Raw genomic sequence first — 12,323 nt, 5'->3', positions numbered from 1 at the left:
AGAAAAACGCCGCCTCGTTATGCTCAAAACTTGCTCATCTCTAGTCCCAGCTTCTTATATTCCTATATGCAACAGAGTAGAGAGAGAGGGCTGGCTTATTTCAAAATGAATCTACATCTAAATCCATCGCCTTTGTCTATAGATGTCAAAATGAAGACCTTAGCAGGTTTTGGTATTCTGCACACATCCCTCCCTGGGAGGAATGGTAAAAAGTTAAAAACAAATGAAATTTAAACAGTAAAAAGTTAGAAAAAAAGTTACAACGGCAGAAATTTAGAAACAAACAAAGAGGTACAATACAAGAAACGAACAAATTTCTAAAGGTAGAAAGGTTGAAAGTTAAAAACAAAGGTAGAAACAAAAAAAAATTAGAACCAAAGTTAGGTAGACATTTAGAGACAAAGTCAGAAAGGCGAGTGTTGAGCTTTTGACAGGGTACCCTTCCTTCTCAGACCAGGGTGAAAGAGCAGAGGAGGCTGCTGTTCTGCTAAGTTCTTGATTTCACAGTCTCACAGCTGTCTTGAAGGCAGACTTTGAATGGGGTTACATGATAAAGCCAAGCAGCAGCAGCAGGCAAAACCAGCTGCTTCTATATGCTCCATACCCTATATTTTTTGCTTACAGAAGTGTGGATTATATTTGTTAATTGACCAGTAAGATTCACACACAATTCTAGTTTTCTTTTTCTTAACCCACCCTGGTCTAATTCTAACAGTCGTAAGCCTCACACAAGTGTTACATCTGTGTTACACAGATTTGCATCTACAGTTTCTATCAGCTCTTAGTGTTTATGTGAACACTCCATCTAAAAAATGGCAACAGTGCCACTCAATCTAGATTTTGTCTAAAGTAAAGAATTCTGTGAAAAGGTAACACTGCTGCAGCAAGAGCCGTGCTGAAGATCTCTGCTACAGCTTTTTCATGACGAAGGCACTTGGCATCTATTTCTACTAAAAGTTAAAAATCCGTAGTTCTAGTGCACTTTGCTGTGGCTTCATGGATGCCAGCTTGTCCAAAGGTTTCAATTCAAACCTAAGGCTTTGGCTTCCCTCTGGGCCTGAGGCCAGAGGAGCCTCCACTCTAAGAAGGTTAGAAACAAGGTTAGAAAGGTAAAAGTTAGAAAGCAAAAAATACATTTAGAAAGGCACAAAGTTAGAAATGTAGAGTGTTAGAAACCAACAAAGGCAGAAAGGTAAAAATGGGGAGAAAAACAAAGGTAGAAAGTTTCAAAGTTAGAAGCAAACAGAGGCAGAAAGGGACAAATCTAGCAAGTTAGAAACAAACAAAGGTAGAAAGTCAAAAAGGTAGAAATGAACAAAGGTAGAAAGTTGGAGAGGCAGAAAGTGCAGAGGCTGGCAGCAGCCATTCCAGCCTTAAGGAGAGCCCTGTGGAGAAGAGCAACTTGTTCCATTGATCTTCACTTCGAGAAGGGCCTTCTGCTCTCTTGGGAAAGATGCAGACCAGGCCATGACTCCAGCTAGAAGCAGCAGGTGGGAATGCTTTTCCTTCACCTCCCAGAAAGCTGGGAGCTTTCATGTTTGAGGCAGTGGCCTAAAAGGGGCAGAAAGTCTGCCCTGACAAGTGTGTGGGCATGGATCTGTTTGGTCTTGCCCTGTGCCCATTCCCAAAACTCTCTTCAAACTTGCCCAAAAGAGCAACACAAAGCCTGGGGCAGATTGTGCCTGAAGAAAGAATGGTCTCTGTTTTTTTCCAAGCTGCTACAGAAACAAACTAAGGTAGAAAGGTAAAAATGAACAAAGGAGGGAAGGTGAGAAAGGTAGTTCGAAAGTCAAAGTCAGAGAAAGAGAGAAAGTCAGAGAGAGAAAGAGAGAAAGTCAGAGAAAGGGAAAGGCAGAAAGAAAGCAAGGCAGAAAGCAAGTCAGAGAGAAAGAAAGAAAGAAAAATAGAGAGAAAAAGGAATAGAGAAAGAGAAGAATCGGGTTTGAGAGAAAAAGAAATGGAGTTTAAAAGAGAAGTAGTGTTGAAGAGAAAAAGAGCAACTGAGAACTAGAGTGACAGAGACATCCAGAAAGAGTTAAACAGTGAGAAAAAGAGAAAGAGTTGGAAAAAGTCAAGTGAGGAATAGACTAAAAAGTAAAGCAAAGCAGAGCAGCAAAGCAAGAAATATGGCAAAAAACTTACTAAAGCACACCAAAGGAAGAGAGCAACCAAAGGGGGGAGGGGGGTTTATTAGGGTTTCTTCAACTTTATTGAATGAGGGTTTTTTAGTTACACTTCAGCAAAGCAAGTGGAAACAACAATGTGCACAAGCACAAGTACAAATCCAATCCATCTGCACACTGGTCAAAGTCCAAGTGACATCCAGAGCAATACGTGCAAGTGCAGCGGCAAACACGAATCCAGAGCAACACAAGCCAACCCCATCGCAGTACAACCTAACAATTGTTCTCTTTCTGGAAAATGTATGACATCTTATTGGTCCAGGAAACCCAAAACAACAGCAGCAGACAGAGAACAAAACACTCATCCACCACCCGCCTCCTTCAGCTTCCACACAAACCCACCCTCGCTCTCGTCTCGAGAGCACCCCATGGGAAGGCGGTTCCCGGGAGCCCCAAAATCATCGCGCCTGACAAATGCCCAGCCCCGGCACGGTCAGCACCCAACCCCTGGCGATGAACGTCACCTCACAGAGCGGCCGGGGCCCAGATAAAAAAATCCAGCTGGGAGGGAAAAAAACCCCAGACAGCAGAGCTGGGTGGTTTTTACTCTAAGTTTAAAAAGTAGCTGAAAAGCCTGAAAGGCAAAACTCACACCCACAAGGTTAGAAGCATTCCACACACGCACTCTTCTCGCAGGCAGACAGACACAGACAGTCACACACACACACAGTCACACAGCCTTCAGCTTACACCCTGACTGCAGCCCTGACTCAAAACATTCCAGCCATGAAGATGCTTCGACGCAGCTTCTGGATGCCGCTCCTCGACGCCGAACGGGGCGCTCTGGGAAAATCGGTAGCGTCGGTGACCGCAGAGATCCGAGGCGGCCTCGGGGACCTGCGAGACAACGTGAGGCAGCCAACGAGCCGCCGAGGGCTAGGAGTTATTCCCACACCGGGCCCATAAGTCTTCTACCCAAAAACCCATAGAAAAGAGATGAACCACTAAGTTTTGTAACTCTTCTACTTAACCGTGACCCTACGTGCCGGGGCAGGGCAGCTCAAACCCAGACAGCACATAGGTAAGTGTTCTACGATGTACAGACCTGTGAAACAGAGAGGCAAGAACTAAAACGCAGGGGAAAGCAGGGATTAGATACAATAAAATGTCGGTAGGGCCTTTTTTAAGCTGAACCTAAGTCAATCACTACATCAACTCAAGTTGAACCCTATGTTAACTTCCAAAGACATATGTCTTTTCAAACCCAGATTTGCAATTTTAGGAAAACAGGAGCTGCGCGCTCAATGTACCTGGACTCCTGGCCAGTGGACGGGTGTGACAGAGCCCCAGGTCACAAAAAAGAAAAGCAAAACATGTGATCACATACCCTTGTACAAGAAACAATATCAAAGTGAGACCAACTTGGAGCAAGTCTGGATCATTCCCATAAGGGTTACCAGGAGGGGTTCTCTGCTCTTTCTCTGCAATGGGACTCCCCAGCTGAAGTTCAGACCAGGATGACAGGAACGTTTTAGGGTAACTGCTCTTGTATCCCTTCCTAATCGCTACTGTAACACATAATAATGATTTGATGCATTGCCTTTCTACCTTGATTTCTGTTACTGCTTCTTATCCATGTAGTTCATTCTTCTTACTTGCTTATCATCCATATAATAAATAAGCCTATCCCAAAAGAAGTCATTCTTTTGTTCTGATCACTTCACTAATAGCACTAACTAGCAAAAGAACACTCCCCTTCCTCTGGCAAAGAACTCTCCTTCTCATCCAGGTGCCTGTGGCTGAAACTGAAATTCCACCTCCAAAATGCTGTATGTCCAAGGTTAGTAATTCCCAAGGAAATTCCCCACCGATCATAAGCAATCACCTATAACTTCTCCTCTGGAATCGTTACTGCTTTGGCTTTCTGTGGAAGTGTTTCAAACATCCATTGAGGGTTCAGGGGCTTGCTCGGGTTGCTTATGGCTCACCCTGACAGGCCCAAGCCAACTCCAAGTACCCAGAATTTCAGGGAAATATTGATGCGGTTTATAAATGCTCCCCTTCCCTGCAAGTCAGTCCTTCACTGCACATCCAGGGAGCGGATTTACTCCGTCCTTTGTACTCAAGAGCACCTCTCCAGCACAAATCCCACCTCTCACAGACACAAACCAAACAGAAACCTACTGCAGGTGTTTGCGTTGAAAGTACAATTCTTAGCACATCTGGCTACATGATTAAAACACGTGCATGCACTGATGTCATAGAGGGAACGCTTTTCAGCGGAGAAAACAGCCATTTTGGTAGCATACTTGGATACACCTTCAGAAAAAGCAGAATTAGCACCAATTCCTAAGACTGCTGCTGAGGAATCCAGCCTTCCTTGGGACACCCAATGCAGCAGACACTGGAAAAGGAGGGAAAAAGCCAAGCTTGGAGTGGAGAAATAGAACATAAATACTCCAGCCTTTCAAAAACCTTCACATTGCAATAGTGGGAACCAGTCACATTGACTCTTTCCTTGCTTTTTGTGATTACATAAATATGAAATACAAACAGGTAACAACTATTTTGAGTTTCCAAGTGCCAAAACCTGCTTTCCGAGTGGTAGGGGGGGAAAGCAGCAATTCAAACACCTCACAAAAAAACTAAAATCAACCAACCCATCAACCTAACACTCCTTTACAGCAAGCAAAGGCCACACATCCTAAGGGCTAGATGACCCATGAGCCAGCTTCCCCACATTCCTGCATTTCAACAGCTTCTGATTGCCCCTTGTACTCCTACAAAAGCCAAAAACTAAACTGAAGTTTTAGAAAAATAAAATTAGAATTGGTGAAACTAACTCTAATAAAAAGTGTTATCTCTTACACGGCTAAAATCTGTTGAGATATCATTAAGAAGCACTATATTTAGAACGCATTCTACTTACAACTCTTCTGTTTGACTAATCAAAGAGGCAAGCAGAAGCCAGTGTTTAAAAATTGATTCTCAAAACCGAATCCTAACACAAAACCCTGTCGCTACAACCGTCCCAAATGCATTTACACATAAATAAAGGGCAGTTTGTAGGAGTGGCTGCCTTCAGCAAAACACCAAACTCCCTCTCGAAGGTGAAACTCCTGAAAACTGATAACCAGTGAATCAAACTGTAACTACAAAAGCAGATGCTCTACCTACTCCCCACCAAAAAGAAATGTTCCTGGATTTTCCTGCGATAGCCACAGAGTTCGCTCAGATGCTTTAACTTCCCTTTTGAAAACTCTGTTCCTATATGTGAATTACCTCTGTGTGTACGTGTGGCAATCAAGAGAACCACTTCAGGAGATACACATTAACACTGCTAAAGAAAGAGATAGACCACAGAAACTCCTCCTGCCTGAGGGAGAGATTAAACCAGTTCCCTTTGTCCCTCAACCCCCCAAGCTCTGCCTGCTCGCAAAGACGAAATTTAAATACCAAAGGCAAAGCCAACCCCAGTGATATCGCACCCTACAGCAAAATTGGTTATAATGAATACTCCTGCAGTTATAGAAATACAGGGCAATAGCTCGAAATGTTGAAACAAGAGCACAAGTGATAAAAGAAAGACTAGGAAGTGTACCAGCCGAAGAATTACAAGCACTGGTAGTAAAAAGAAAGACAAACACTGTATGACTAATTTTGTATGGTTATCTGGGCTGGTGCCACATGATGATTGTATCGCTGAAAGTGTTAGAGTGGCAAGTGAATGAAAAAGAGAAGTTTCAGCAAGAAAAAGCTTCAATGGTTGTCTCGATTCTGATCCATACAAGTCCAGTTCTACCTGACACAAAAACCCCAGACCTTACAAGCCTATTGTAACAACAAAATGGATTCGCTGACAAAAATCAGAAAGATAAAAAGTAATCCACAGCACCGACATCAATTTGGTAAATGATTGCATTATAAGTTAAGCCATACTAGAAACCTTATTTTTGCAGCACAAAGAAAAGACTAACCATTGACCAAAAAGGTGTGTAAAATACTTCTATACAGCGCTCCCAGTGCCAGCTGAAACTTAGATAAAGCCATCCAAACCTAGCACCATCCTACACATCAAAAGATAACAAAACACGCCGTTCAACACAGCAGATAAGCTGTCTTGAACCTCTGAACCATCTACCAGTTACAAGTGATTACCACGAAACGCAGGCGTGCTGATACAGATCCTGTTATTTCAAGACTTAGTGACTGGTCTTCCAGTCCCCCTGTCCTAAACTGTACAAAGCGACACCCTTTCCTCTGGGCGAGCTCAGCTTTGCACTGAAACTAAGAAAATTTCTCACTGAAGCCTCACAAACCACTCCTCCACTGCCCCCGTCTGACAGCAGCGAGCGCAGCGCTGAGTCTGCAACCAGAGGCCAGAGATGGAACCGCTGCCGCAGCTCTCTGGAGAAACGCGTCCGCTGTTGCTTCGGTGCCACAGTTTGGATTTCTCCAACAACCTTGAATGTCTAAGCATTCCCTCACCGGACAAAAGCGAGGCACCGGGCCGAGGGGCACCCGGCGGCGCCCGAGCCCCGCGCACGGACGGCACGGAGCGGGCGGGACGGCCGGGAGCGGCGCGGCTCCGTGCCTCGCCTCCCGCCTGCGCTCGCCTCGGCTCCGCACGGCTCGGACCGGCGCGGCTCCGTCGGTCCCTGTCGGCAGCCCAGCCCCCAAATTGCCATTCCTCCTCAGAAATTCCCCAGGGGCCGGGAGTGCTCCCACGCAAGACATTCGGTGCCAGGGCACAGCCAGAAGCGCCCTCAAATGCAGCGGCACGCCCCCATCTAAACCCTTCAAATGCTGGAAAAGCTGGAGTTTCTTTCAATTTAACCCCTGGAACTGAGGCAACGGGGGGTGTTTACCTCAATTTAAGCAAATACAATGGCAAATAAAGGGGTTCTCCCCTTCAATTTAATCCCCCGAAATATCAGAAAGAGAGGGGCTTTCCTCAAATCTCTCAAATGATGGGAAAAGGGCGATTTTTACCTCAATTAAAACCCTTAAAAAGCAGGGACAATGGGGCTTCTTCCCTCAATTTAAACTCCTTCTGTCCTCGTAACCCCTCTTTTTTCTGGGGGCACTTGGGGAAGGTGTGGCAAGATGAAATCAAAAGGCAAAAGGAGAAAGACACCCACCCCCCCCCCTTGCAAATCCACACCGTGGCTCACCTGCTGCTGCCTGGCACAAAGGTTCGTCCCTTGGCACCTCCTTTAAGCAATGCTCCACATCCAAGTGCTCCCCCAAGACGCTGGGAGATGCTCCCACCGTCCTTCTGTGAGAGACCCCCCAGGAGCCCACCACGAGCCCCTCTCCTCCAGCAGCGCCACGCAAAAGGGAGCTGAGGAAACCCCTCCTAGAACAGCCCCCGGCAGGAGCTGCCCTCTCCTCACCGTCACAGCTCACACCCGGGTGTTGGGGTGACCCAGCCCACTGCAGGGCTGGGGCAGCGTGCCAATCAATCCCAGCCCCTCCCCTGGATCGAGTCCCCCGAAGAGTCAGATTCAGGGGGCGGCTCAGAAGCCTAAGCTGCACCCCCTGGGCTGTGCCCGGGTCCAAGCCACCTCCCCCGGATCGGGAAAATTCTCGGTTACTCGGTCGTTCACTGGTTCTGTTATACCTCCCGCCTCTCGGTTTACCCCAGTGGTTCTTGTTGAATTGTATCCTCCCCCTGGCTTGTAACTCATTGCTTGTTTTCCCCTTTCACCGGGGTTTTCAAATTCCCTATAAAACTGAGGACAAGGGTCCAAGGAGCGATCCGATCCCTTCCCTCCGACCGACCTCATCATCATCCCATCGCATTAAACCTGTTAGAAGCCAGACCTGAACAGCCTCTCTTTTCCTTTGTCTCCGAGCTAACGTGAGCCGAGCCCGTCGGCTCCTGCTGTGTTCCCTCTGCCGAGAAGCCAGCTAGCTTGCCCAACAAGCAGCTCTCTTCCTGATCCCGAAGTTGCTTCTGCGACAGGCAGAAGTAACGCAGCTGGACTCTCTCTGACCTGGGGCACGCCAGAGCTCGTGCCTCGAGCACCAAACGCTGCATTACCTGGGGTTGTTGCTGGTCCCAGGGTGAGGGCAGGTGCAGAAAGCATTTGCTGCTCATTCCCTGGACAGCTCATCCTCTGTACCTGATACACTGGGGCACCAGGCTTTCCTTCCTATGGATAATAGATATTTGATGCCAATTGCAGGTAAACTGTCAGGGGTGTTTTTTGAAGTATCTTTTAAACTGTAATTACAATTATGCATAATTATTATATCATTAGCATTCCATAATTATGGGTGTGATTTTTGACATTTGATAGACAAGACTAAATCTCTTGCTGGTTTTAGAGTATTGCGTTGAAAGTCTGTGTGCTTTCTCTTCTTCCCCTGTTCCAGGAGAGTTCTTGGGAAACTTCTGTTATCTGTAAGAAGGGTGTAACATCAGAACTACTACAACCTATTTGCTCCTAAAGCAATGCACAGCAGCACATTTTTAGGCCGCTGGGCCTGTGCTCTGCGAGCTACCCAGCAGTGCAAATGATGAGGACATTCTCCTGCTACACTATCAACATCCCTGTCATTAGGTCTCCCCTTAACAGCATTCTTATTCAAACAAGGGGAACAGCAACTGTGCTGTGAGGAAGAACGTCCCCTCGCTGGTCCTTCAGGCAGTTCTAGTAAAAATAAAAAAATCCATTACCTTCTCTACACAGCAAGGATGGATCCAGCAGCTCTGTCATGTATTCGATTTCAGTCTCCAGCTCATCACACTGGGCTAGCACACGTGTCAACACAGGCAGGAAGTCATCGGCTCCATACGGCCTCCCTGGGTTGAAAGGAACGCAGGCAGTGAGAGACAAACCACACTTTTTCACCAGTTCCCGTGTTTGAAAGGAAAGCACTCTTTTGTGCCTTCTCTAGCCAGCATGTCTGTATTACTCCAGAACCCCCTGGAGTCACCAATGTGCAGCAAAGAGAACGTCGCCTGACACTCACTGCACGGGAGACCGGCTCAATCCTGTCCTTCCAACAAGCACGAATCTTACGATGCACGCCTTGAGGCATGCAAGGGAAATTTAGAGACTGGGCTCACCTTGGCACCAGCTCAACCGGTGAACTGGTGGAAAGGCTGCCATGCCAGTCACCTGCACAGTCTCATTGCCTAAGAGATGATGGATAGGCGTTTTCTTTATACATCCAGGGATAACATCCACCTTCTGGAAGTGTCCAGACACAAACACCAGTCTCTGAGTATGAATCCCACAGCAGAGAAGCCCGAGTATAAAAGCCTACTAGATTTGACAAGGAAATTCAACTCATTTCCTTGACAGAGAATAGTCAAAAACACCAGTGAGCAAGGGCTCCTGTGCCTGAAGGGAACCTACAAGAAAGATGAGGAGAGACTGTAAGGGCCGGGATTGACAGTGACCCACAAAGACCCAGGCCCGTCCATGGTCCAAGCACTTTTCCTGCATTTGGATTTTCTGTTCAGAAGTCACTGTGTGGCCAAATCTCTGGGTCTGGCTAAACGGTGTTTAGTGCAGAACTGATGCGATGGTCGCTCAGAATTGCCCAGAGCAGGAGCCAACTTGCAACTCTGGTGAAACTCAAGTGACACCAGCTGAGGCACACTCTCCAGATAACACACTGTGGGTGTGCCAGGTTCAGGGGCAAACGGTCAGGCCTTACCTTCTCCTGGTTTGAGGCCCGGTTTGGCAACAACACAACATTCTAGTGCAGGATCAGTGCCAAAGGGAAGGGCTGCGCAGACGCCCTGAGCCCCAGTCTCTGCATCAGCAGCAGCAGCAGGTGGGTGGAACTCACCTATTTCCAGATTCAAATCCCTTTGTTTGTCACTCCTGCTAGTTTCTAGGCTCTGAAAGCTCATTTCAGCTGTTGAGTGACAACACTAGCTGGTCCGTGGATTTAAGGAAGCAGACAGTCTTTGGGAATGTGCGCTGCCATTTGAGACTTGTCCAACAAAAGGGGCACGGGGGGACAGGAGGAGGACAGGTGTTAGGGACCGAGTCCGGAGGGCTGGCCGCATAAACGACACGTACCCCGATACGATTAAGCATCCTTCTCCCCTTATTGTTCAACTATGCCAACTTATATCTACTTTTGCAAAGATTCACGCCCAGTCCCTCTAGATGGCCTCTAATCAGAGGGGGAACTGGGCAGCTGTATACCTTGCCAAGGACTCTCAGGGCTGCCTGCAGTCAGGGGCCTGTTCAGGGGCTTTTCCTCAGCAACCCTGGGTTGTCCAATCTTTCCAGGGGTATCATATGCCCTTGTTCCATAAGGAATCCCTCTACAGACAGGGAGTTGTCACCGGCCCCGTGCTCATGGGCTGTAGGGGACACCTGCACGGAGGAGGAAATGGAAATGGGAAAGAGGGAAATGCAACCTAATGGGACGCAGCCCTGGCACCACATTTCCTCTTGTTCCTGCTGGCCTGGAAAGCCCCAGGTAAATCCAGTCCCTCAGACCTTGCATTCCTGAACACCAGGAGAGCTGGAGTTTTACCCAGATCCCAGTGCCCTGCACAGCTGCACTGACACGAGCACAGGCTGATCGCTCTGCCCAGCACCATCCCTCATTTTCCTCCCATTGCTCCCCAAGCGTCCCCAAACCACCCCGTGTCTGTGCCGGGGCCAGTGCCTGCCCCGAGCCCAACCAGAGGCTGTCACCCAGCCCTGCACCAGCTCCCACCCCTGGGAGAGCTGGGAATGCACTGAGAGCTCAGCTCCCTGGGCTCCCCAACACCCAAACCAGTCCTCAGACACACAAATAATGCCCAACCTGCCCCTCCGGGCACAGCCAAACACCACAATTCCATCATCCCCAAGGAACTCTGGCAGGTTGCCTCTTCACCTGTGCCTTTTTCCAGCAGCCATGGCTAGGACCGGGCTGTCAGAAATAGCATTCCCTAGGCAGTTCATCCCAGCACAGAGGAGAAGAGGAGCCTGTCACTCATCCACACCACGGGCAGGACAAGGGGGGCCCAAGCTGGCTTTGGCTGCTCCAACATCCAAAGCTCTTGGTGCCAAAGATAGGACGAGTTCAGTGGTTGCTCCTGTCCTGAAAGAGAGCAGAAAAGCGAAGTTAATCCCACTGTGGAATGCAAGACTCCTGCATTTCATATTTCTGCCCTGATTGCTCACCGCAGAGTATTATCCATAGAAAAAAAAGGAGAATGACACCATATCAAATAAAAAGTGCCCTTCTCCAGCACTTTTATTCCAAGCATTAAAAAGATGCTCATTTCTCTTCCAGCATTGTTTCCCTCATTTTAGCAGAACCGTCTTCATCCCAGACCCCCTTCATCAGCTGTTCAATCCTCTGGCACTGGATTTGGACAAAGGAAGGGACGCACCTGGATCGCAGGAAATCACAGAGAGAAACCCCTCCAAAACCTGACAGAGAAAAACAACAGGAGATGCAGGAAGACACATCCCTCATTTGCACGTCCGGAGTGCTTTTCTAAAGACTTCCCTGCATCTGGATGCACTTTGCACTTGGCTTTCTTTACAAGAATGCATTTGCTGCTAAACACGTCTCAGGCCCTTATTTGATCAGGATAAGGTCGGATGCAGATGAAGACTCACACAGGGAATAGCCAGGGAGATGCAGGGCCTGGGAACATCAAGGACGGAGAAGAGAAGGAACAGGGATTGTTTTTCTTGTTTAGAGCCAGCAGTGCTGTGAGCTTGGAGAACACACGGCACCACAGGGATCCAGGGCAGGAGCGGGATAACTCCGGGATAAGGGGAATCTGCTCCCACTCCAGGGCTGTGCCAGTGAAGGAGGGGAAGTTTTAGTGCCTTCATGGCACACAAAAACCAAACCCAGCACCACCGAGCTGGACTTTCGTGAACTGCAACACAAAGCGGCCCCTGGCCTTTGGGGGAACACAACCTCACCGAGTCACGGAGCCAGGGGATGACACTTGGGAATGAGCCTTGCGGCCTGCAGCCAAATCAGATGAGGGAGCCACAGGAGCTGTGGGGTTTCCTGCTCTTCCTGCAACGCCATCAGTCCAGACCAGGAGACCTTTCCTGGAACAGATCTTCCCTGTAAAAGGGAGCAACACCAAAGCTCAAGCCCTCATTTAGAGACCCTTGGAAAAGCAAAGGTGAGAGGGGATTACCTGGAGCCCCAGGGGACCGAGGTGAAGGGGATGAAGAAGCAGACAGCAAACTGCTTCCACTGCTT

At 48.1% G+C, this 12,323-nt stretch overlaps 1 long non-coding RNA gene across 1 annotated transcript; it reads right to left on the bottom strand.

Annotated features, from left to right (window-relative positions):
* Nucleotides 1-2,586: 2,586 nt before the first annotated feature.
* Nucleotides 2,587-10,521, bottom strand: LOC138100653 (uncharacterized). The gene is made up of 3 exons (XR_011146881.1): nucleotides 8,809-10,521; nucleotides 7,298-8,530; nucleotides 2,587-3,020 (listed from the first exon to the last, which is right to left on the bottom strand). It is a non-coding gene; the product is annotated as an uncharacterized lncRNA (long non-coding RNA).
* Nucleotides 10,522-12,323: the final 1,802 nt, after the last annotated feature.

Source organism: Aphelocoma coerulescens, unplaced genomic scaffold (assembly GCF_041296385.1).
Source record: "Aphelocoma coerulescens isolate FSJ_1873_10779 unplaced genomic scaffold, UR_Acoe_1.0 HiC_scaffold_123, whole genome shotgun sequence".
Lineage (NCBI taxonomy): Eukaryota > Metazoa > Chordata > Aves > Passeriformes > Corvidae > Aphelocoma > Aphelocoma coerulescens.
The sequence above is the reverse complement of the archived record's forward strand: the minus strand, read 5'-3'. Positions and strand labels throughout refer to the sequence as shown.